The following is a 24,917-nucleotide window of genomic DNA, read 5'->3' as shown; positions in this document are numbered from 1 at the left end:
TCCATTTCTTATCATGTTCCTTTTCTGCTTTCAATGCTTTTTCCTCTTACTTTTTTAACTCCAAATTTGGATTTTAGCTTTTTTCTCTTTCTTTTTTTATTACCTCTCCTCTGGGCCGTGGCTTTAACTCTGACTCAATCGTTCTCTTTTCCCTCACAGAGCCACATCACTCTAATCTCTTCTTCTGTCTGTCTCTGTCCATCACATTTTTTTTTTTTTACCTCAAGCAGTTCTATGGAGACGACCAGAGTGAGTTTACTTTCTGTTTGTGCATGTGTGTGTGTGTGTGTGTGTGTGTGTGTGTGTGCATGTCAGATGAGTTCTTCCCTTAACAAAAGTTCAAGGCAAACAAGATGACCAAAAACAACTGCAGCATCTCTAGTCTCTCTCTCTCTCCTTACTCTTCTTGTCTTTCTCATCATCCCTCATTCCTCAGTGCAGAGGGATTGTTGCCGTATTAATATTTTAGGCTGACATTGACATGGAGGCTATGGCTGCAAGTGGGACAGTGAATATCAAAAGATTACAGTGCAAGGGCCATCAGTCTTCCTATGCAATCTATCACCCCCTTCAAATGAAAGCTAAACGAGCAAAAGAAAAAGTTGCTGCTCACCAACAGAGTGTGCACTGAGCAGTTTGTCCACACTGTCAGCCAATCGATACCCAGACTTTAGCATTAACGTTAGCACATGCTGTAAAGCATCAGGGTGTTTTAAGTACGTTGTGTTATTGATTTCTATAATCAAGCAGCATGCCATTCTGACAACAGTTTTTTTAGGCTTTGGTTGCACTAATGAGTAGATGTAGCAGTTTTGTTAGGCTTTGGTTTCACTAATGAGTAGATGAATTTCTAGAGCTCATAAACTCCACTGTAAAAAACATTCTCCATTAAGAGAAATATGCTCTTACTTGATGTTTGTCATGACATATCTAGCATTGACATCCATGCATCATCTCATAATGGCTGCTTTGATGGACTTTGGAAAATTGTTTTGTCAGTAGGTGGTCATATTCCTTTAAAGAAGTGTTAAAAGAAGTTGTTAGTGGCTTATTATTGTCTCTGCACGTCACACGTATGTCAGTATTCCTGTTGAATTATGAGATAATTAGGTCATTCCATGAAAAGAGTGCCATTTGAGCCTATGACAGTCAATGCCTTGTATTAGAGACAGAAATTTCCTTGAAAATGTTTTTCAAATTTACATGAATTCAGAGTTCATTATTAACATAGTGTGTGATTAAAAACATATATATTTATATATTTCTGTAGGTATCTGTAGGAATGCAGCAAAGTTTAATAGTGTAACTTTTGCTTTCCACATCGTCACACCAAAGTATTTAGCCTTTAAAATAATCTACTGTCATATTAAGTGGCATGATGACATCACTGAAGTCCTCAGAGGAGCGGAGTTCAAAAAAGCTGGTAAATTTTGCTTTTACTCTCTTTGATAATTTGTTTTTTATCTTTGACATATCCACTTCATCACACAAAATAGACAGAGAATTTTTTTATGATTGTTTTTGCAATATTCACAGAAAAGTCATGTAACTGTGTAGAAACAACAGCTAAAATGTCTGGCCACAACGTGTTGGCTCTGATACCTGACAGTGACCAGGCGTATCCACAAACAGAGGATTTGCAACCCTCTACAAGAGATAAAAGGGTCGTGGAAGCCCTCGTGAGGGCAAGAAGTTCTCAGGTTACATTTCTTCTAATTAAACATTTTCCAAAACATGGTTTGTTTAACTCTATCATCAGGAATAAAGACAAAGCCATAAAACAATTAAGAAGATGTCTCTCTGACCTGCAACGTTTGTGACAGAGGAGTTAAAAGGAAACATACACAGCCTTCAACCTCTTGGCTGATCTTATTTTGAACATTAGTCCAACTAACTCTTACTTTACAGAAGACAAGATAAAGCCTACAAACTTCTGGATTAATACCTTGGTCTATTTCTGCAAACCCTGGGAACAGATCACTGACTGATGCCACAGGCTGGGCCTAAGTCATTGAACTCAAGGACAAACTTTGAACATAATTATGACTTTTGTCTGCTTTCGTCCCCGGTGTGGCATGGTGGGATGTCTCAAGATGCTGTAACACTTTAAGATCTGTTGTAAACTCTAACTAGATACACTGATGTCTTAGATTTCCCATATTACCTTTTTCAGTTAGTTTATTTTACTTTGTATGCTGTTGACCTGTTCCTTTTCTATACATTCATATATCCTGCATTACCCATTTTACCAACTGTTCTTGTTAAACTTTGTGAATGTTTTACCAGTGTCTGTGTACCATGAATCACAGAAGTTCAACTCCACCTAATTTGAGTATTCAAATTTCCTTCAAAAAATGAGAAAATTATCACTATTCCTACTGTAACTGTCTCTATAGTGTTAGCTATCAAGTATACCTCATTTGGAGACAAATTTTTTCCTGTTGGACTGGTGCCTTTCTTAATAGTTTACCTACAACTCCTACAACTGTTACAACACTGATATTAAGAGGTCTAACCTTGATTACAGGGAGCTTGGCAGCCAGTTTAGCCTGAAATATCCCACCCTGTCACATTTTCCTCCATCACAGGTCCAGTGTCATGGGGAAAATCTGTTTTTAAGTAAGAGCAGTATAATGTAATTGAAAATCATACAATATAACGCAGTGTAGTTGAAACTATGGAGAAAATAAACTGACACAGAACTAGCCTGCAACTCTTACTCATGTTTTAGTGACACACCCAAAGTAGCATGCACAAGTTCCAAGCCTAAATTGGCAAAGAGTTGCCAAAGGAAGTGATTTACCTACACTATAAAATGCAGAATTATTTTTAACAGTGCACAGCTGCTGCAGTTTTTGAACATTCATAAATGAATAAAATTAAATACCAACTCCATCCTGCTGCAAGCACACGAGTCTTTTGCTGCTAATAAAATATTTAAGTTTTTCAAATTTTCAGTTCAGTACACTTTATTTATTTATTTATTTATTCATTTGTTTAACAAAAAGTAGCTGTCCAGCTAACTAGCTTACTTACAGTATTGTGTTTTTTATTTCAATAACATTTTACATTTAAGCTGTGCGTTGCTTGGTAACAGACATAACGATTATTATATATTGATTAGGTAGTTAAGGATTTCATAACTCTGGATAAAATAAGACGCTGTATGATTTGCTTCTGTAAAATGAATTTGTGAAAAATCTTATGTTGACCTTGTCAGATCAGAAGATACAGGTATGAAGTTTCTGTAGTATGACCTCAGGTTAAGCCACAGAGTACTAGAACAGCACCACTAAGTGCACTAGAATAGTAATGTAGAATGGTACACTAATGTGTCAATTGCTATTTCCATAATTATCACTTTGTAAAATGATGTTAGGGAGCTAATGCTAATGTTTTGTTTTTCATTAAACTTTCACACTCTCAGGAAAAATGTAAGCTTTAATTGGCTCTACATATTTGGTTTTGTGCAGCTATGAGTAAATTCTCATGAAATAGCACAGTTTATCATTTCATGTTTGTAGAAGTATTAGCTGATAAGCTTAACTAATTAGCAAGCAAGATAGCAAGCCAGTTGCTTTAGGCTTGTACTATAATTACTTTAGGCTTGTACTGGTGGACAGTAACTAAGTAAATGTAATTCATTACTGTACTTAAGTATTTTTTTTGTGTATCTGTACTTTACTGAAGTATTTCCATTTTGGACGACTTTTTACTTTCACTCCACTACATTTCAAAGTCAAATATCTTACTTTTTACTCCACTACATTATGCGAAATCTGTCGTTCCTTTTGTCTTATGTGTGTATAAAAACGTAATGTCAAAACGAAAGAAGCGCAAAGCAAGCACACCGATCAAGGTACTGGTCACTTTGGTTACTTTGTTTTGAGCTTGTTTTGACCTGTTGGACATACCAACCCAGTGCAAGCATACGGTTCAACGTCAGTGCAGCAGTGTCAAATTTTGGGAGTGCCTATTCCAACATAAATGATGGCGCTAACCTAACTTTGTGTAAATAGACCACATATAGAAACATGCACACATATGCAGTTGTGACTGGCATGTGTCTTTTTTCTGAATTTATACAAACACTATTTCATTTTATAGTAAATTTATTTTTGCTAGTTTATGTTTATGAACAGAGACCTACAGATGCAATATAGTAAAGGAAAACTCATTGGTGAACCTGTGTTTAAAGCAAGTTTTTATTAAACTTAAACTTGTAACTAAGTTGTAAATAAATCTTAAGCTGAAACTTTGCTTGTTTGCAAAAAGTTATTTCAGAGCCACTCGGTTCTACCTAATGGAAACTGTTTGCCTTCAGTGTTTTGTGCTTATGATAATTTTAATAGACATCAGTGACAGACGAATTAATGACATTCTATTGAAAGATTGGTTTACCAAGAGTGACACTAGAGTATTTTCACCTAAAATGAGTTAATGAAGCAAGAGTCCTGTTACAAAAATGGTAATAGGACATTAGAGCCATAATTAATCTTTTAGTACTTTAAAACATTTGAAGGCAATACTTTTGTACTTTTACTCAAGTGAATTTCTAAAGGGAGGACTTCTACTTTTACTGGAGTAATATTTTACCTTGAGTATCTCTACTTTAACTCAAGTACATGATTTGTGTACTTCGTCCACCACTGCTTGTACTATAATAAGGCTAGTAATTATTTGACAGTTAATCATCAGGTAAAATTTCAGGATCTTGACAGGCTTACATCTAACCTGGAGAAAAGAACAGCATTTTCCCTGCCCACATGGTGCCTTGAGCTATCAGCTCTCATCACTGTGTGACATTTCATACTTATTGCTACTAATTAGTTTTTCCTTAAAATGTTGTGCTTTTAATTGAACGTTTCATTTCCTTTCCCTTCAATCTTACGCTTGAGGTGATTTTGTCATGATTCCAAGAAAAGTTAGTGTCACTTATGACCAGTGAACATCTATTTAGAATGCACATTTACATACTGCAGCCCTCTTTTATTTTGATATCTTGCTAGAACTTCCTGAGCAGAATTAATAGAGTAGCCTCATAAACACAACGTCTGTGAGCCTGATACAAACCCAAGTGAATATCCTTAAAGTATAAAAAAACAGATAGAGACTGAATTTAAAATGGAGCAGATGAAACAAAAACAAAGCACTTAAGTAGACACTGGCCTGGAGTCCTGCTGCGATGCCAGCCAAAGTAAATGTGTTTAGAAAGCCTTTGCAAATCGGGTGACAAGTAGAAACTAAGGTCAGCATCATCTACAACTATTTTCATTTTTTCTTCGATCTTCTGCCTTTGAGGCACTAACTGACTCACCCCACTCCAGCATAGAGCGTCAGCGACTGACGAACACCACTGTCAGAGAGGAAAAAACGGTACATCTGTGTTCACAGAAGATCACTGACTGCTGCTTCTTTTAGCTAAGAAGAATGTATAAACGGTGGTGTGTAGGTGGTAGTCTGACAACAGGGCTATATACAGTACATCCTATAAGAAATGCTAATTTAAACACCCAGGATAATATTCTGTTTCACTGAGTGATACTGCTTGTGTGGATGTATAGGGAGACCTCTCCTTCTGTCTTCAGTTAGCACTATCAGTTCTTTCTTCCCCTTTAATTAGTGTACATGTGTCAGTGTTTCTTATGCCTACAGCACTACCACACATCGCGAAAGGTGCTCAAGTTTATATCAACTGGTAGTCAAGCTAACCATATCCAGGATAATTGGCTTCCGCAAGCAGTTCCTTTGGACACGAATGCTAGAGGTCTTTCAAAGGTGTAAAAATGGATTTGGCCATGCACTGCCAGAGTATACAGCCTACTGCTCCTGTTGTTTAGACCTGGGTGGACAGAAAGTAGAGAGAGAAGAAAAGAGAATTGAGGAACGAGTGAGAGCGAGAAGCGCTCAGGTCACAGGAATGACACTTGCGCTCTTCCTTCCCTGCCGAGATCAAGATTGCGCTGTTAGTCAGAGACAGGTTTAACATCGTTTTGAGAAAAATCAATGGCATTGAACCTTCACCATGGGTGTAGACTGGCCCCCTCAGCCTCAGTGTGGAAAAATACAATTACCTTGCTGTGACGGCACAGTATGGAGAGATTCAAGAACTGGTATTCTTAGCTGGAGGCGCTTAAAGCAGTGAACACATTAGAGCCATGCGCTGGTCATATAGGAACTGGGCCTTGAGGTTACTCCTTGGAAATTACAGTTGTCGCTGGTGATAACAAAAGCAGCATGTAATGTAATATTAGTTATCGCTCACTTGTAGCTCATTGAAGCAAGCAAGATTTTGTTGAAAGTGCAGTACTTTCAATCAATATCATTTTTGTGTTTGAGATATTTTATGATAATATAAATGTGATGAAAAGTGCATGATACACCATGGCAGGTTATCATGAGAAGTCTCACCTGTCAATAAAAACAGTCAATGGCCTTGATGGCAAAGACGCAGTCAGGACAACCCTCCTTGTTAGAGCTTAAAACACTGCAAATTATTTTCAGTCATATACAAAAGTTTCATCATTCTCAGTCAAATTACATATTATGATTTTCTAAGTGAAAATAAGTGAACAGTAATTGTGCATTAAAATGTTGAGAAGTGTGTCCGCTGTAGAAAATGTGTTACCTTATTTTCACTTATTTTCAAATAGCAAAACCTGCCATTTGACCAGTGGTGCACAAACTTTTGCATACAACCCTTTCACCTAGCTCTGTAACATGGGTAAACTGTGAGCTGCTCTTGATAAGAGCATCTGGCAAATACATAAATGTAAAATATTTCTGTGGTCTTTAGTTTGTAGGTTTGATCTTGTATGACTAGAAATAACTGCCCAGAGGCGTTGCTAAGATGACCCCTAAGTGTAGAGACTTTCCTTTGAGGACTTTTATAGTCCAACTTTTCTAGACGTTGGCATCTCACATTAGCTAGCAAATCCCTCTCTTAATGTTAGAATTCATCAAACACGCTAAAAAGGTTGACACTGCCACCTGCATTTGAATGCAACTGGAGTAAAATATGAATCAACTAAATTCAAAATGCAGCAAAATGTAGTTCTGCAGTGTCTCTACTATAATATAAATGCACTCTTTACTTCACATCTAGATTCCTAAGCTGAACATTTTGCTTTCATTAGATTCCACATCTGGAAAGTACACATGGATGACTCATCAGCCAAACTCAAAATAATCATATTATCAAGTACCCCATGGCTCAGTAACAGCTGACAAAAGCTTACTAGGTTGATGCATGTTCTGCATAATCAAACACTCTTTTGAAATTCATATTCTGCTTTCTCCCACTGAGACCCCACAAGCACGTACTGCAGATACACTGAGTGACATATTATTATAAGGAACAATTATTCATATCTGTAATGTGAACCTGGCATCATTCCTGTCTTAAAATGATAGCGCTTTACCTGGGCCAGATGTCATATCTTTGATGTTCATTTTAAAATTTCAGGTCTTGCCGTTCTGATCATCAGCGTGTGCCACTGTGAATCATATAACCATTAACGCACTTTAATATATCGTATATTACCTTCATACTACTATACATCTATACATTGCACTAGTATAAAATCATTATTAGAGTTATATTCCAAGGCAGAGAGGGCTGCAGTTCATATTTCGCTCTATGATACTACAACACAGCTTACAATTCAAACATGATATAGTGATGCATTATGTGTGTCATCATGACTCCAGACGGCTTTTATATATGATATTGGAATGAATCCTTCATATATAGAAAGCATGTTCTTCTTTTAGTTATCATGTAGAGGACAGCTCTGGATGGGCAATCTGCTTTTTCATTTCTGCTGGCAGATTTTTGCCAGGCCTTTGCAACATGCAAGACTCCTGAAGGAGTCTGACATATACTTCATGTTTTCAAAGCTGTATCATTATTAATGTGAAATATAATATAAAAATATATCAGTATAGCGTTGTGTGACTTTCCATTTATTGACTGTTGGGAATAAAATGTAGGTTTAATGTGCAGAACACATGTCAGTTTGTGCCCTTTCCAGCAAGTGATAAGTGAAAGGAATAGTGAGCTCGTCTGTACATTTAACATGGCATCTGTGGTCCTGCACAGAAAATTCTTGGCTTGTCAACACTGGAGAAATGTCATGCTGCAATCTAATGAAATATAGTGCATGTCTACTGTCAGCAGATTTTCTGGATGTGTGATACGTTTTAAGTGCAGTCATATTTGTTATCAGCTTTAGTGAAATGTCAAAACTGTCTTTTCTATGTATAAATTTCTCATGTTTACATTTCATATGTAATATGTTTGGAAGGGTGCTGAAAAATGGCAGCAAGGAATCCTACACTCTTACATATCTGTTCAAAGTCCTGGAAATGTGCAACTGACGCTTCTATGTAACAGTTTCCAAATGTGCAACTGGCAGAAGGAGTGTAAATTTGAATCTGCATAGATAGACAGATGCCTGTTGCAACTTTTAGGCAGTCCAAATGATTCAAACATAATCAAGTGCAATATAACCATATGCAATCAAACATGATCTGCAGCAAAATGACATGAAATAACAATGACAGTGACCATGATGGTCGCTTGACTCTGGCACTGAGTATAAACCAAGGTAGGCAGAACACATGGGGCCCTGCTCTTCTTAGTTAATGTACAGTTCTGTGCAAAATATAAAGAACACGCTTCATGTATTGAATTGCCAGTGCAATTTCATTATTTTTCAGCATCAGCCGAAAAAGCAGAAAACATGTATTTAGTACTAAATTACACACAAGCCTCAACAACTAAATATTACATAAAATTGTTCAGTATTTAGTGCTTCCATCTATTGCCTTTCCAGCAGCTTCCATTCTTTTCAGGAGACTAGGAATGGATATTTTTCCAAAAGTTCAGTCTTGAAACTTGGTTGCATTTTCTGCTTCTCATGATCCAAGTAATCCCAAACACATTCAGTGATGTTGAGGTCTGGACTCTGGGGCGGTCAGTCCATTGTTCTGAGAACATCAGCAACTTTTTTGCTTAATTTGCAAGTTTTCTTTTACACATCCTTTCAGAACTATAATGTTAAGTTGTCATCTCACAGCAAAAGAATCTGTTTTTTTTTTCAGATCTGAAGTAAGAGTGGAGTCTTACTCCTATTCTTTATTTGATGGGGACAGTTTTGATGGTCTACCAGGCTTTGCATGGTTGTTAGGCATCCCAGTTTTAGAAACTCTTGTTTTTTTCACTTAATTTTCTTTGACTTTCCCCTTCATAAATCTACTTGAATATCTTATATCTAATCACCTCAGAAATATCTCCTGAAAAACAAATGAATAGAAATTAACTAAATGAATGGAGGCCTCTGACATTTGCACTGTACTGTATGAGCAAAAGTTAGCTCTCCATCGAATTTTGCAAATATTTGTCAAAATAAACATTGTAGGCCAGTGGTTCTTAATCCTGATCCTGGAGTCCCACTGCCCTGCCTGTAGTGTTTTCCTTGCTCTAACACACAGGTCACCTCAGGAAGGGCTTGTTAATTAGCTCTTTAGTTGCATTAGGTGTGAGAAGAAACTGAAATGTGCAGGGTGGTGGTAGTCTGGGTGCCCTAGTCAGACTTCATGTTTTGTTGAATTCCTAAGTAAATAAGTTAACAAATCCTTCACATTCCTGCATATTTTAATATACAATTTAACATACATATGTGGCCTAATTTCACCGTCACTAATTTCATTGTCAACAAATTGGTTATGAATTATTGACAATAGTCATTCCAAACTTTTGGATGGTGGTGTTTAGTTAACGTAACTGATGAATGTTCTGCACATTCTGTAGTAAGCAGATTATTTTACATGCAAAAACTGAGCAGTAGTTGAAATCTGACACTGCCCCCTCAACCAGTCCTCCAGTCTGGTGACACACCAGTCTCAGTTCTCAGTCTGTTGCTTAACCTGTTAAATTCTCAGGCTCATTACATATTTAGGCTTATTAATCAGTAAGTACAGGAACTTCAATACAAACCGGTTGAGCTGTTCTCAGGAAGTGTACACTTCAGGCCTGTCAGCAGGCCCTGGCCATGTAATGGGGTTAACTGCTGACTTATAGCAGTGCTAAGAGTAAGAGCAAATACAATCAGAGCTCTCTGTGTACTAGCTATAACTCAAATGCTATAGCCTATGCCCTCAATTGTGCAGCTGTTGAGACAATCCTTAAGATCTTGAAAAGGAACATTTCATATTTCTAACTGTTTCTTCTATTCTGCCACTGCTGCCGCTATGTGTTAAGGGAACAAAGACCTTGAGGTGTACCTTATCAGCAGACTGATTCATTTCTTTTCAAACAGAATGTCTTTCTCTCCACTTTCCTTTTTTTGATAGAACACGGGGAGGCATTATCTTACCGCATCCGAATTTCCTCCCATAGAAACTGTTTTCCCTCCCACCGACTGTCAAAACAAACCAAAAAAGAGAGAGAAAATAGGCAGCACTTAATCTTTCCAGCTACACTGAATTGTGTGCTGTAGTAGTCTTGAGAGAAAATTATTGATTTGTCAGAGAGGTAGAAAAAAATCGATTGGGCCAGTCATCTCACTTTAAGGTGATCCAAGGTGACACCATTCTCAGCCTAGAGAATGCAACATCTGTCTTCATTTAATTACATCAGTCATATTACAGCCTGACAGAGAATTTGAGAACTTAGTCAAAGTGTTGAAATTCATCTTTCAGCATTAATTTTTAATTTTGAATGAGTTTGCATTAGTGAAGACTATCTAGAGTTTTTGTTTTTGCCAAGAATGATTAGAGAAGCAGGTACAAATAGACTCTATGTTTAAATTGCTTAAGATTTTCCTCATTGCAGTCAAGACGTGGCATTGAACTATGACTATAATGGATCATAATAATGATAATTGTTTCAGAATTACCATTTGTTAAACACGACACTTAATATCTCCTGTGTGATGAACTGTATGCTTTTCTGCTTGTGTGCATAAGCTCAATCCATTCTCTTTACACTTGCTATGGATCTAGAAACATGCTATTTATCATCACTCTTAGTAATAACACAGTTCAGTTCAGTCTGGTAACTAACAAGTGATGCCAGTGCCAAGAGGACATGGACATTTCATTCACATGCTCACACACTACAAGATCATCCTAATTACCGTCATTGCCACCCCCATCCAGCCATGTTCTTTCTTTCATTCAGCCTTCTCTCTCTGTCCCCAAGCTGTCTCTGCGATCGTCTGTGCTGAGAATTAGCCGTGCAGTTTCAATTTATCACCTGAAGCCTGCCAGCAGGCGACAGTCATTTTGACCATGGCCATGTGGCGTTGATGCAGCAAGGTGGGGAGAAGCAGAGGGTGATGGAGGGAGGGGTAAATGAGGCTTGCTGCAGCCACTCAGATGCCAAGTTTGTAGGCTGACTTGGCTGATGACTCCCATTCTAATGGGACGTTCTTTGGATTCGCTCACAGTCTTGACTGACAGACTCTGCCACCATCTGTGATTTTTTTTTTTCTAATTAATTGTTTTTCAATCATCAGTTTCCTCCTCCAAAGTGGAATCCCAGTGTTTGAGTTTAATTCTTACTCAGAATGAGCATTTAGCACCAGTTCTGGGTTTTAACCCCAAGAGGGCCAAACAGATGGCCTGGTTAAGCTTGCATAGAGGTCTTATCTGTTCATTATCAAAATGGGATATTTTGGGTGAGGTGGTGAGACCAAAATAACAGAGCTTGTGTGCACCTATTTAAATGTATATACATTCGCTCATCTTACCTTGTATCTACACTCATTGCCCTTGTTATTAGATTCATTTACTAGTATTCATTTACTGTAGTTCAACTACAATACCTTCTCTGCATAATTTGTCAGCTCGCTTTTTAGACTGTGCGTCAATGGTCAGGACCACCACTGAGCATGTCACTCACAGTCACTGCTGGGCTCAGAATAGTCCACCCAAAAAAAAACAGCCGATAGGTTCCTGTGGCCACAAACTGACTGCTGATGAAGGTCTAGAAGACTACTAACATAAATTGTACAGCAATAAATGAGCTATAATCTCTAACTTTACATCTACAGGGTGGTTCAACAATGTATGAATGTCTAATAGAGTGGACAGTGAGTTCACACAGTCTTTAAACACCCCAGCAGTACTGCTGCTCTGTCCACTACACGGTCAGTGTCACTGTATCACGGCAGAATGATCCGGCACCAAATAATATTTGCTCTCTGGTGGTCCTGTGGGGCTCCTGACCAAAGACAAAAGGGGACTAACAAAACATTCAGATATACAGATTGACTACAATCTTGTAGAACTGCAAATTGCACCTGCGCTGACAATTATTGTTATACAAGGTAGGTGTACCTCATAAAGTGGCCAGTAAGAATCTCAAGTTCCAGCTAGTACAAAATTATCTGACAAAAGTAAAAATGTCTGTAAAGGTGAGAGCAAAACTGAATCTGAATGGAGAGTATAGCTCACCATAGACGTGAGTAAATGATAACATCCATCACCCACCATTCTAATACATTATAATCTCAACACTCCATGTGGTTTAAACAACAATCACCCAATCAGTGATACTAATTTAACAACAGCTCTCTGTACAGTACAAGAACAAGGAAACTCCATTCTAAAATCTGCATAAATATGAAAGTGTTCTGTCTTATGCAATATACATTTTACATTTTCTGTGAAACTGCAAGTTCCACATTAGCTCCAAATTTGATGGGGCACTCAGCCACTCTTAATCATTTAAATCAGAACAGGAATGGACAACATTGACAACATCGAAATGAGAAATATCAGAACCCCAATGCAGTACACTTGCCTCATGACCATTCTCATCAGACCTTATTTGATTTCATCTCAATGAAAATTTTCTCAGTTCACTGAAGCTGCATTAAGCATGAAAGATTAAGCAGAGAGTGGCCTACCTTTCCCTCTCTGGCAAAGCTTTACTATGGAAACCTAAGCTTTTTGAAACGAGGGTCCAATTGCCATTACTATGTAAATTCGATGCGGGGCTGCAGGCAAAAAGCCAACAATTGATCTGGAAATTGACATGCTGTCACAGCGAGTGCCCTTCACTCCTTCCGAGATAAACAAACTTGAGCAGGAGAAGAAAAGAAAACGATTACAAATTTTTTAACCCTGATGAACTCACCAGGTGGCAACGCTTCAGGCCGTAACTTTGTGTGGTTAGTCAAATATTTTATGAAGGTAATAAAAGCATGTGAAGAGGTAACATGAAAATACCATCATACTGCACTTACACAGGAAGATCAGTTTTTATAGATTAAAAAAAAAGAAACTAACAAAAGAAGCAGCTGAGCACTGTAATATATAACTATAAATAATATGTAAGTCATGTAAAGTAAGTATACATGTACTAAACTGTAATATAAATGTAAAGATGTACATATATATTCTGAATTCTTAAAAAAAGGCCTGGCAAACAAAAATATCTTTATAAATATCATGGCTGCTGTTCAAATATTTCAAAGGTTTTTGAACATGAAGAAGAAATGATGCACATTCTTGCTAAGAGGCAAGAGGCTAAGCGCCAATTAAAAGTCTATTAATGGACCGTGCAATATGTTCAAATGACACTTTGCCTCTTAGCACAAGAATTAACTGAAACCTCCAAAACCTGTTTTTGAAAGTGGTTAAAGATTTGACTTATATCCATAAACCACAATGTCTGTGCCATACAATCTAACACTTTAGAAAGACTTGGGGTGGTTCTGCATATCTTAGTGTCAATCATTGGTGCTTTAGTTTTCTAACTTGCCCAGAATGTCAAAGTGATTGATTGCAATGGTAAGATAGTGAAAAAGGCCGTAGGTAGAAGAGAAAAATGACTGAAAATAAACCCAAGATAGGGAAAATAAACAGAATTGTAGCCATTCTAGTGGAAAAAGAGATTGAATGTCTGTCTGTTTGTATTTCTGTGTGACACTTCTCTATCATTCTCTCTACGATGTCGTTTCCACTTTCCCCAAGTTTGCCACATGTTAAATACCTGTGAAAAGTTGTTTTATTGTTAGTATTAATATTGTGTATAATAATAGTAGTAACAGTAGTAGTTGTAGTTGTACTACTACTATTACTACCACAACTACTACTAGTAGTAATCAAAGTAGTTGTTGAGATAGTAGTAGTTGTAGTAGAGCCACAAAGGGGAACCTTTAGTGCTGTCTCGGTCTTCAGAGAAAACCTAATGATTTTTGGGAACTAAAAAAAAAAAGTCTGTAATTTTTAGTTCTGTTTTATTTCATACAATCATGCTTGTTGCATTTAAACTCTGTAGTACCACTTGTTTTTTTTTATTTTGTTTTGCTTTGTTTTGTTTTGTCTTGGTTGGAAGTAAAAGACAGAGATGCCTTTAAATGTTTAACAGAAAATCATCCAATCCAGATGTTTTTTATATGTGATATCTAGGTAGATACAGCCAAACAAGTTTTCTAATGGGTTAGGATGTCAGGAGCTGGACAGAAGTTCTTATATGTTACATTAATTACTAAAATAATTAGTAAATAAAAGAGGAATCAATTTATGTTTTGATTTCCATTGAGTGGAACCAATTTCTTCAGAAAAATCATCACTAATCATCATAACTCTTCTGGAAAGACTGCCACATACAAGGCAAAATATATTTCTATCTCTTAGAAGCTTTAAATAAAACACAAGACATATCTTTCACATTCAAGTGTTTATTTATTAGTCTAAAACCACCAAAGAATGTCAAACTATACTCTTTGGTGCACCATCACTAGCTTAGCACTAACATGATCTTTACAATTTTTGACGTTTCAACATCTATACCTGAATTAAAGGTCTGTATACACCAAGCACAATTTACTCATGCAGTTTATCCAGATGTCAATAAATTATTTCAAAAACATGCATAACTGATGATGTCTTACACATCAAACGTGATTTTTTGGAGGGCAAAAACACAACATTAATCTTCTGTTTAATTTTTGCCAACTCTTACAGGTGACCTGAACTCACTGACAAATCATTGTTCTTTCTTGCACTGGCATGGCGACACCCTAGATGATATATTGGCTGTTTTCCTGCAACTAGACCTCTTTGGCAGTTCTCGAAAGGGTTAATTTGTCTTCTGCTTCTGCAGACTGTGTTAGCATCTCCAAAACAGCTTGAATGGGGCTTGAACTGGGCTAGGAATGTCCGAGTTACATGCGGATGCACTTACAAAGTCTGTTCATTTTTATTGTAAGCATGATGGAAAACTGTCAAGTGTGTGTAGTTTTGATGTGAAAAAACAAACAAACAAATAAACAAAAAAATTGTGCCAAAATGCTTCATAATTTTCATGTTATTTATTTGCATCATGTTTGGTGCGTGACAGCTTTAATAGTCACACTTGGTCACTTAAGTATTAGTAGTTACTATTATTAGTATTAGTAGCAGTATTATCCCAAAAATTGCATATTTAGGGTACATTGAGAAAGTCTGTGACGTTCATGTTATCCGTAGGTCTCATCCATGGAAAAGTAGAACTGAAAAAGTTTAAAACCTTTTTATTCTAGTCTGTCCCTGTGTGTGCCACTCCCACTGTGAAAAGTTCTTGATATCAAATCTAGCGTTATCTAACCTTGACCCAAAGACCAACACACTGATGACTTCATTCTAATTCTAAAGCCAAGTACCTCAAAAGTTTCATTTGTAATAGCTTAAGCACATACCCAGCCCTCAGCACCCACCCTAAATCTGCTTTATTACAAGTCAGTTGCATCAGACTTCACTATATTTGGTAGTGGGCTTGAATGTCTATTTCTCTCTCTCTCACCTCTGTCTCTCTCTCTCTCTCTCTCTCTCTGAATCTTTAAGTGATAACTCTTTAAAAAGTGCCGGTTCGATTTGTCACTGCTCCTTGTGACAAATGATGTCTCCGGTTTCTTGGCAGAGGCTCCATGTAGAAGTAGAAGGCGAGCTTTGAGGAGCGGTGAAGCTGAAAGACATAGTGGTGGCACATGCCTCAGAATCACTCTTCATTCAGCTGACTTCTAAGTAGAGTTTACCATTTTACAAGTTTTATTACTATATTATATATGACTAATTATTTTTTACACTGAGGATGTTTCTAAACTAAAAAGCTAATGTGTCTAAACTGACTAATTGTGCTACATTGAATACTCTATTTTTTTGGTTATTTTTCCTCTTTTGCAGAGAGAAAATGTTTCAGTGTGATCTTATTATTGATGATTAAAGGCATGAGTGGTTGACATTTAAGAAAGAGCCATGTGAAGTCAGGCTATTTAAGTGCACTTAATGTACATGGAAATCCAGCAAACACACACGCATAATTCGCTCCAAATTTAAAAGCAATTTGTCAAGGAAGCATTAGTACATTCAGGGTTGGAGGGGTTATTTTAAAAAATGTATTCTGTTATAGATTACTGATTGTCTGTTGAAAAATGCAAAAAAGAAAAAGATTACTGTATTAAAGTAAGGTAATGTGGTTGTGTTCAGTTCCTTTTGGATTACTTGTGTTAAAGCTGTACAACTGAATTAAAATGTACGTAATATGAAACACAAGTATATTTATAGGTGACTGAAATATTGTGCCTCACAATATTTGAACACAATAGTGTTCACATTTATCAAAACAGCCAAATCTAAGTGGAACAATGTATAGAAACAAGTACAGAGGGAAACAAGTAATCACTGTAGAAAGATCCAGATCAAATGCAATATAGTTAAAAAAAAACTTTTCTGCTCTTGAGGGAATTTTGCCTTATTTGTTCTGCAATTGGTTGCTTACCATGCCGAGTCAAAATATCAATCCTGTAGAAATCTTCTTTTGAGACCCCTCATCACCTATAACTATTAACAGAGGCCATTCTAAAAGCTCTGACTGGCCATCTATCTGCTAAAAGGCCTATATTGGCTCATAAGGTTTCAAATTGGTGTGTTGTGCTCAGACTTTGATGATCGTGATTTGTAGACGCTCCCTTGGCTTTCAGTGGCTTCAGCCACGAACAGAAATCAATGTGTTCTACAAATTTCACACAAACGTTAAGTGGGATCTTATTATCTTTACAAACAATGGTAATTTACACACATCACATTTTGCCCTCATCATTTGAAAACTACTGGTGAAAGAAACAATGTGAAAATGAAACCAACTTTGCTGTCTTTTCACATTTTCACATTACAGAGCTTTTATTTAATATTAGCTTACATTAGAAATGAAATCTAACAGGTTAATGTTTGCAAAAGTTTTATTTAGTCAAACTGTAGGATTTTATGTAGCAGCAAATAAGAATAAAAGAGTATACCCTCAGATCTGTTTGCTGCTGTAGAATCTGGTGATACACTGTTAGAATAAAAGATACCATGCAGGTTTATCATGGTATAAACAATGTAAGTGTACCCTCACAGGTACAACAAAGCTTTTAAAGTCCAATTGTGTACCTTAACCCCTTAGAATTCCAGGCTTATTACATACGAAGGCTTATTATTCAGTAACTACGGGGACTTCAATGCAATCTGGATGAGCTATTCTTAGGTTACATAAGTGTGTATTAACACTGGCCAGTTAAAGGTTTAAATAAGTTCACCCAGAGGGAAGGCACATATTTGTTTCATAATCAGGGTAAGTGGAGTCCGTGCTATTTTGAAAAATATAATTGCAATGGATTATAGTACAGTTATGTTCCCTAACTAAGCATCTGACTACTGAAGACATACCCTTGAGGATACAGTGGCAGGACGGGAACCATGTCAGTGATAATTTAGTACCGTTTTTTTTCTAAATGTGTATGGAAAATAAGGGTAAATGACTAATTCATAGATCTTCCGCCAAGCGCTGCGGATCTTAGTTCTGTCAATCAAAACAAAATACCAAATTTTCTATAGAGTGGCTGAATAAAACACTGTGAACTGCTGCTTGTGAGGGGGATTCTTCTGAAATCTCTCCTGGCAGCAGGACCCTCCTCACTTTGCTTCTTCCCCAAATTAAAAACTATTTAAATTTGCATGATTCATGTGACATATTCATCATTATAAACAGCTAATTTTGACAAAAGGTGACAAGTTTGCATGCATGAGGTTTTAACGTAATCCTGTTGCTAATCGCCCTTTTATAATGTACCTGTAATCTGATTACTGTCTGCCACTGGAATGCAGGTGTTTATTTATTTGTTTTTTGTATCCTAATTACGTAACACTGTTACGTGTATCCCTTTACTACCCAGTTCTGAGCTCGCTTAATGCTATTTCATATAAGCTATGACAGGAAGGATATCTAATTGTAGTAAGCTACAGTTTAAAGGTCAAGGACCTATGTTCTTCGTAATTACTGACCAGTAATAGTCTTGTTAGAGGGAAAAATAGTAAAACTATTTGATTTCTTTGGGTACTTTGGAAGAATAAAGTTGACTGGCATGCTTCTAGGTGACTCATAATGCTGAATTTGATCATTCATCCATAAAACAAATCATCCTCTGGTGTTCTGGCAAAGCAGTTCAATGTCAAATCATATACTGTTCTCCAATAATTTCTGTTGACACTGTTGCGTTAACTGGGATTAAATATACTACCATACATGCTACTGTATTCTACTGTGTGAATTTGTAGAGCAAGAACATCTTTACACAGCCACAAAAATTATGTGAGTTTCAAACAACTGTGAAATGGTCATTTGTGTTTTCCTTTAGGATGAAATCCCATTCAACCATAGAGCAGAGGGCCCTCAGAAATGCTTGCATTAATATTTTCAGACAACCCTGGACTCTCAGACAGATGGATCTTGCCTAAACCAGCAGCTAAGCATCTGCTACGGTTCGAATTTCCCCTTCCTCTCACTCTTACAAGAAAAACACAATAATAAGAAACATTCTGAGAAGCAGCAGCCATTATATCAGAAACTGGGTTGTCAATGTCGATTAGTAATCCAGTAATCTAGCAATTATTTTGATCATTAATCAAGTAATAATACAAACACAATATACATAAACACATTTGTAAGATGCTGGTGGTGTGTGTTTCCTTTTTTTCAGAGATGCATACAAAAGTGGAGAATGTTCAAGCTGCTCAGCCGATTTTGTAATGACCTGCGAAGTCACTGTTTACCATTCAAACTGCAAAGTAATCATAGCCATTTTGAGAGTTTTTTTTCTGCGGTCAGGTGACTGCCCTTTTCTCATCTTTGTTCTTTGTGTCACCTGCACTTAGTTCGTTAATTATTATTCCCAGCTGTTGCTCTTCTGTGTGTTATTCTAGCGTTCCTGACTTGTGTTTGTGTTCAGTTTCTAAATGTCAACTATAAACACAGCTTATGTGTTACATGTTTTCAATGAGAGACCAGCAGGCAGGCCAATTAAGCACCTGCACTCTTTTACTACAAAGCCACATGGTTGTAACATGTGCAGAACATGGCTTCGCATTGTCTTGCTAAAACAAGCAGTGATGTCCCTAAAAAGGATGTTGTCTAGATGGCAGCATATGTGTGTGTACCCCACAACATTAAAGGTGCCTTCACAGATGTGCAAGTTACCTATGCCATTGGCACTAACACACCCCTGTTTGCACTTTATATTGGCCCTTTTCCTATTTGGCCCAGAAAACACGATAATGATTGTTTCCAAAAACAATTTGAAAGTTGGACTCTAGACTCTCGCTCTCAGACTACAGCATGTTTCCACTTTGTGTCAGTCCATTTCAGATTAGCTTTAGCCCAGAGAAGTTGGCAGCGTTTCTGAACATTGTTGATAGATGGCTTCCACTTTGCACTTTGAGTATGTGTTTACTGACAAGAGTTTTTCAAAGTACTCCTGGGCCCATGTGATTATATTCATTACTGATATGTGTCTGTTTTTTAGTGCAGTGCCATCTGAGGGATCGAAAGACATGGGCATTCAGTACTGGTTTTTGGCCTTGCTCTTTACATGCAGAGATTCCACTGTTTTCCCTGAATCTTTTATGACATCTTACACCATTTAGGGTAAAATACCTAAAATCCTTTCAAATGCTTGTTGAGAAAACATAAACTGTTAACGCAAGTGGTGAACCTCGATCCATCCTCTCATAAAGGACACAGTCTTTCCTAGATGCTCTATTAATACCTAAGCATGATGGCATGACCTGTTGCAGATGTTTTTTGAAACATTTCACAATGTTCTTATTCTTACATTTCCCTGTCCCAACTTTTTGGAATGTATTACAGAAAGTTTCAGAATAATATTTACAAAAATAACAAAAAGATGACACATTAAGTATCTTTGTGATTTCGTTTAAATACAGGTTAAATTGAAATTACAGATCACTGGATTTATTTGCATTTTATCTACTATTACAACTTTTTCAGAATTGAGTTTGAACCTTTAGTTAATATAAATATATATGTCAAGCTCTATAGCCCTAATTACATGTTAATCAAAGCCAGAACTGACTTATGCATTATTTTACTAATGTAACATACAAAGCTAAAAGAACATAGGAGACAGGTACCCTATCAGCTCCTTCCTGGCCTTAAAACCACATTAAAGCTCCCCTTGCCTTTGATGTGGTGTCCTAATGCGCCGTTAATGGTGAGGACATTAGTATACATGAGACAGGGAGTGAGACTGAAATGCAGGTCCTGCCTGAGAGAGGGAAACAGAGTTTGCTGGAGCGATGCTGAATTGAATTGACAGCTGTGATGACAGAGGAAGTGAGAGGAGCTAATCAAATAATGGTGACCATTCTCACCTTGGGCTTCCTCCAGCAAAATGGCATGCCAGCCATGTCCTTGGCACATCTCTTTTAGGAGACAAAAAGAGTGGCAAAATGATGGAAACAATGATTTCTCAAGTCGGTTAATTAGGCAGATCTTTGCTATGTTAATCCCCTGTCGCGCTAGGCATGAGTGTGGGGATTCATTTCATCAAAGTACGCATCAGTGCTTACTCTGACAGCAGAGAGGCTGTACGTGATATTTTGCAAATCTGCTAATATTACATTAACTTGTGCCCTATGCTTAAAGCCCATAGCTTTACCTGGGGCAGGAATCATTATTCCTTAGCAGATTAACCTTTTAGCTCTGACTTTCAATCTCCCCTGTTTTTTTTTGTTTTTTTTAACGAGTTGCCAGACAATTGACTTCCTAGAATTACTTATCCAGGTCATAACCTGTCAGACCCACTCAGCTTCGACATTTGTCTCTGTGCCTCGTTTGAAGCCCTCAAATGGGTAAAGTTAAAGTCCCTCAGTGCTCTTGCTTTTCTTAATTCATTAAAGTTCAACCAGGGCCTCCAGGGAAATCAACAGTGGTGGAGTCCACCGAGCTTCAACCTAATGCCCAAAGATGAGTAATGCAATCCCAATAGCTTTAGGAGTAATAAGGAGAATGAAAATGGTTAGCTCAAAGATGCACAGAAGGCTTTAAATAGTGAGGGGGGGAAATAAGTGGAATCAGATTATTCCTTCCTGTTGGTTTTGGAAGGAATAAATGGAAGGAACGGTGGCTGATCATCTGGTATGACTTGTGTATTTTGTAGGGGAGCCCTGGCAAAATTCAGCAGGGACATCTAGATCCAGTGCAGTTTCACAGGAGAATTGGAGGGCTTCAGTTTCAATGTGCCATTTATGAATCATTTAAAGGGAATAACAGCTTTGCATTAGAAATTAATGTTTCCCTGCTCAAACGAAAGGCTATCGCAAATTTGCTTGATTTGCATGGATTGCAAGCCGATAGATTTCTATGCAGGATGAATTCTGAGACAAGATTTTAAATGAGAAGACATCTCCATTAAATTGCAGCCTTTTTTCAGCATTATAGTAGATATATTTTATTAATCTGATTAGGTACTCAGAGCTGCACTTTCCTACACTGTAAAACCTAATGAGTTCAGTAAACTCAAATGGTTTAAGGAAACCGATTGCCTTAAACCATTTAAGTACAAGTAACTCAAATCTGAAGAGTTAGGCAAACTCAAATGGTTTAGGGAAACTGATTGCCTTAAACCATTTAAGTTTAGGTTACTCATATAATTTGACCATGAGTAATTCCCTGAACTGCGTATGAACAACACATTTGTTTATTGTTGTATACACTTAACTAAGTTGAGTAAATCACTCCTTTGATCTTAAAATGATTGAGTATTTTGGACTTACATAATAATAATACTAACTCAATACAATTATGTAATTCTAACTTATATTTACTGCCTTTACACAACTCTGGCCACTCAAGTTCAGCTAACTCAGTTTCTTCTATTAACAGCTAAACTAGGCTTTAATTTTAACACATTTATACAGAATGGCAGAACATTTTTGACAAGAATGCCTTAAACAGTTTAACTTAATACTGCTCTGGATCATCTCGCCCAATACTGACAATTTAACCCAGAATGCAGAGGTGGACTGAAGTGTTCAGGACCAGGTGCTTAGCTTACTCAGCACTGATTTACAGTCAGCGCTGACTGAGATTAGATGAGCTCCCAAAATTTAGAAATAAGTAAGCGCCCAGGGGAAGGTAGGCTGGGGAGAATGACTACACAGAGATGGTAGGTTAAACAAGGTGGAAAGACACGCCCAATATGCATGCCACCAAGAGCCAATAGGAATGATGCAAGTTTTACTCAAGGTTGCACTGACCAAGCTTTCATCAAGTAAAGCTGAGAAGTCTTAACAAACTAAACTAAACTGCAAGAGGTTGATTCAAATCAAAGATCCCATTTGAACGTCCAAAGTTGTCAAAAGTTACATGAAAATCATGAGAAGTCCAAATCATTTAAAACGTAAACCCAACCCTGTCTGTACCCACCTGTAAAGTCAACTTAAATAAAAATAGTGATCATAAAACACTTGAATAAAGTTGCCTTACCTCAAAATATGCTAACAAATGATTTTACTCAAAATGACTGAGTTACTATCTCAACAATTCATTTTTGAGTTGGTTTGAATTTGTCAGATTAAGCTACTCCAACTTTCTGTAGTATTTAAGTTGTGTTAACTCTTCAGTCTGTAGGACTTATGCAAATGAATTGATCTCAACTAACTTTACCCAAGAAACTAAGGATTATACAAGAAATTGTATTAATAGATTTGCATTAGTAAGTGTAACAGATGAGTAAAGTAAACCCAAAACAATTAAGTTAGTGCAATTGTTACATTTTACAGTGTAGTCATTGAACTTGATTGAATCAAACCTTCATTATCCCAATTCTGCATATCTCCTTTTTAATGCACAGTCAGTTTTCACACTTCAAAGTGCAATGCAGTTAAAGAACAATGGATTTTAAAATGAAATGAAGAAGTAGGAAAAGATGCATATGCACCATGGGTCGCTCACAGTAGGCCAACCACATTCTTTAATGTTTTTACCCAGCATGCAACAGCACATAGTTCCACACACAGCTTTTCAAGTGCCTCTTCATATTGTTTGCTACAGAGCTCTTAAATAAGCCATGAAACTCCAAACGTCACCACATTTCTCTTCTTGCGCTTGTTGTTTTGCTCTGTTTGATGCGAGAGGAGGAGAAAGCTGTTTCTGTTTTGAACAAGAGAGGAGCAGGATTTGAGGGCTAGCAGATCATGTTTTGCTCCAATTTAAAGCCAAAGATGTGGATGAGTACTGAGCATCACTGTTGATATCTGGTTCCTGGTTATGTCTTTCCTTTTAAAAATGGTTCCATACAGCACCAAAAAGGGTTCCACTATTGTTGTGAGTCAGAGAACCTTTTTTTCAGTGTAATCCGCCTTATTTTTCATGTGACCTGTGTTTCGAGATTATGCCTGAAATATCCAGTTAGAGAGTATGGAAGTATTGTTCGTTATCAATTTTTTTACCAAGTCAAAGAAGGTGTGCTTACTGTTTAAATTATTGTTTTGTCCCATTAAAAGTCTCTGAGGCATTCTGGAAGAGCATGCAGTTTGTGTCAGTACAGCTGAGTGAAGATGACATTATGGTAAGAATAGCAGTGGTACAAGCATAAATAGCATAGAGCTTCAGCAGACATGAGAATGTTGCTTCATAAACAAAAAAGCCTTATTGTTACAGTTATAGAGCCCATAAAATGCAACCAGATGAACTGCCAGTTGAACATCAAACTAGGGATGACATAGACATCCCATACAGCACCAGACTAACCCCACTAGCTTGATGCTAACATGGTGAAACATTAGCTGTGTCCCAATTCAGGAGCTGCATCCTTCAGAGGCTGCATTTGAAGACTGATTGTGTCACAGTGGCGCAACTAGGCCGTCCCATTTCAAAGGTTCCTTTATAGGCGGCTGAGGAATGCATCTTTCTTTTCCATGACAGTGAAGGACCCAACAGGTGGATGCTTCACCAGCCAACATATCCTGAGGTTCATTGCATGCAAGCGAGGATTCGAGAACATGACAGTGTCAGCAGAGGAGCAAACGGTGGCTGTGGAGTACACTTTTAAATCTAAGTATTGGGTTTAAACTGAGTCGAAGAGCTAACAATACAAATGTTAAAAAAAAGCCAATGTGGTCTAACATTTTCTTTTGTTTTAGGGAACAAGGAGCTGACACAGAGAAGCATCTCAAGCTCTAATAAATGAAAAAATAAAAAAACTAAAATCAAAGTTTTTGCCTCCATGTTTAAAGAACTTTAAAAGAACTTGACAGAAGCAGCGTTTCATGATGGAACAGTAAGGGCGGGAACAGCGGTGCTGTAACGCAAACAGGAAATCCGCCATAGTGCAGACCATCTCATTTCAGTTTAGCCTTTGCGGGTCTATGCAGCCTTCGAAGGACACGCCTTTGTAGACCATGTCCATTGAAGGATGCAGCCCCTGAACTGAGACGCAGCTGTTGTCGAATGTCCAATTTCTACATTGGACATAGCTGTGTAATAACACTGCTTTATGGTTCTCTGCCCGTACCTGACTCTGAGAGTAAACACAATTAAAACATTTAAATGAAATGACTTTGTTTGCATGACTAATTGGTAT

The sequence above is a fragment of the Colossoma macropomum genome, unplaced genomic scaffold (assembly GCF_904425465.1).
Source record: "Colossoma macropomum unplaced genomic scaffold, Colossoma_macropomum, whole genome shotgun sequence".
In the NCBI taxonomy this organism is placed as follows: Eukaryota; Metazoa; Chordata; class Actinopteri; order Characiformes; family Serrasalmidae; genus Colossoma; species Colossoma macropomum.
This window is presented reverse-complemented; position numbering follows the sequence as displayed.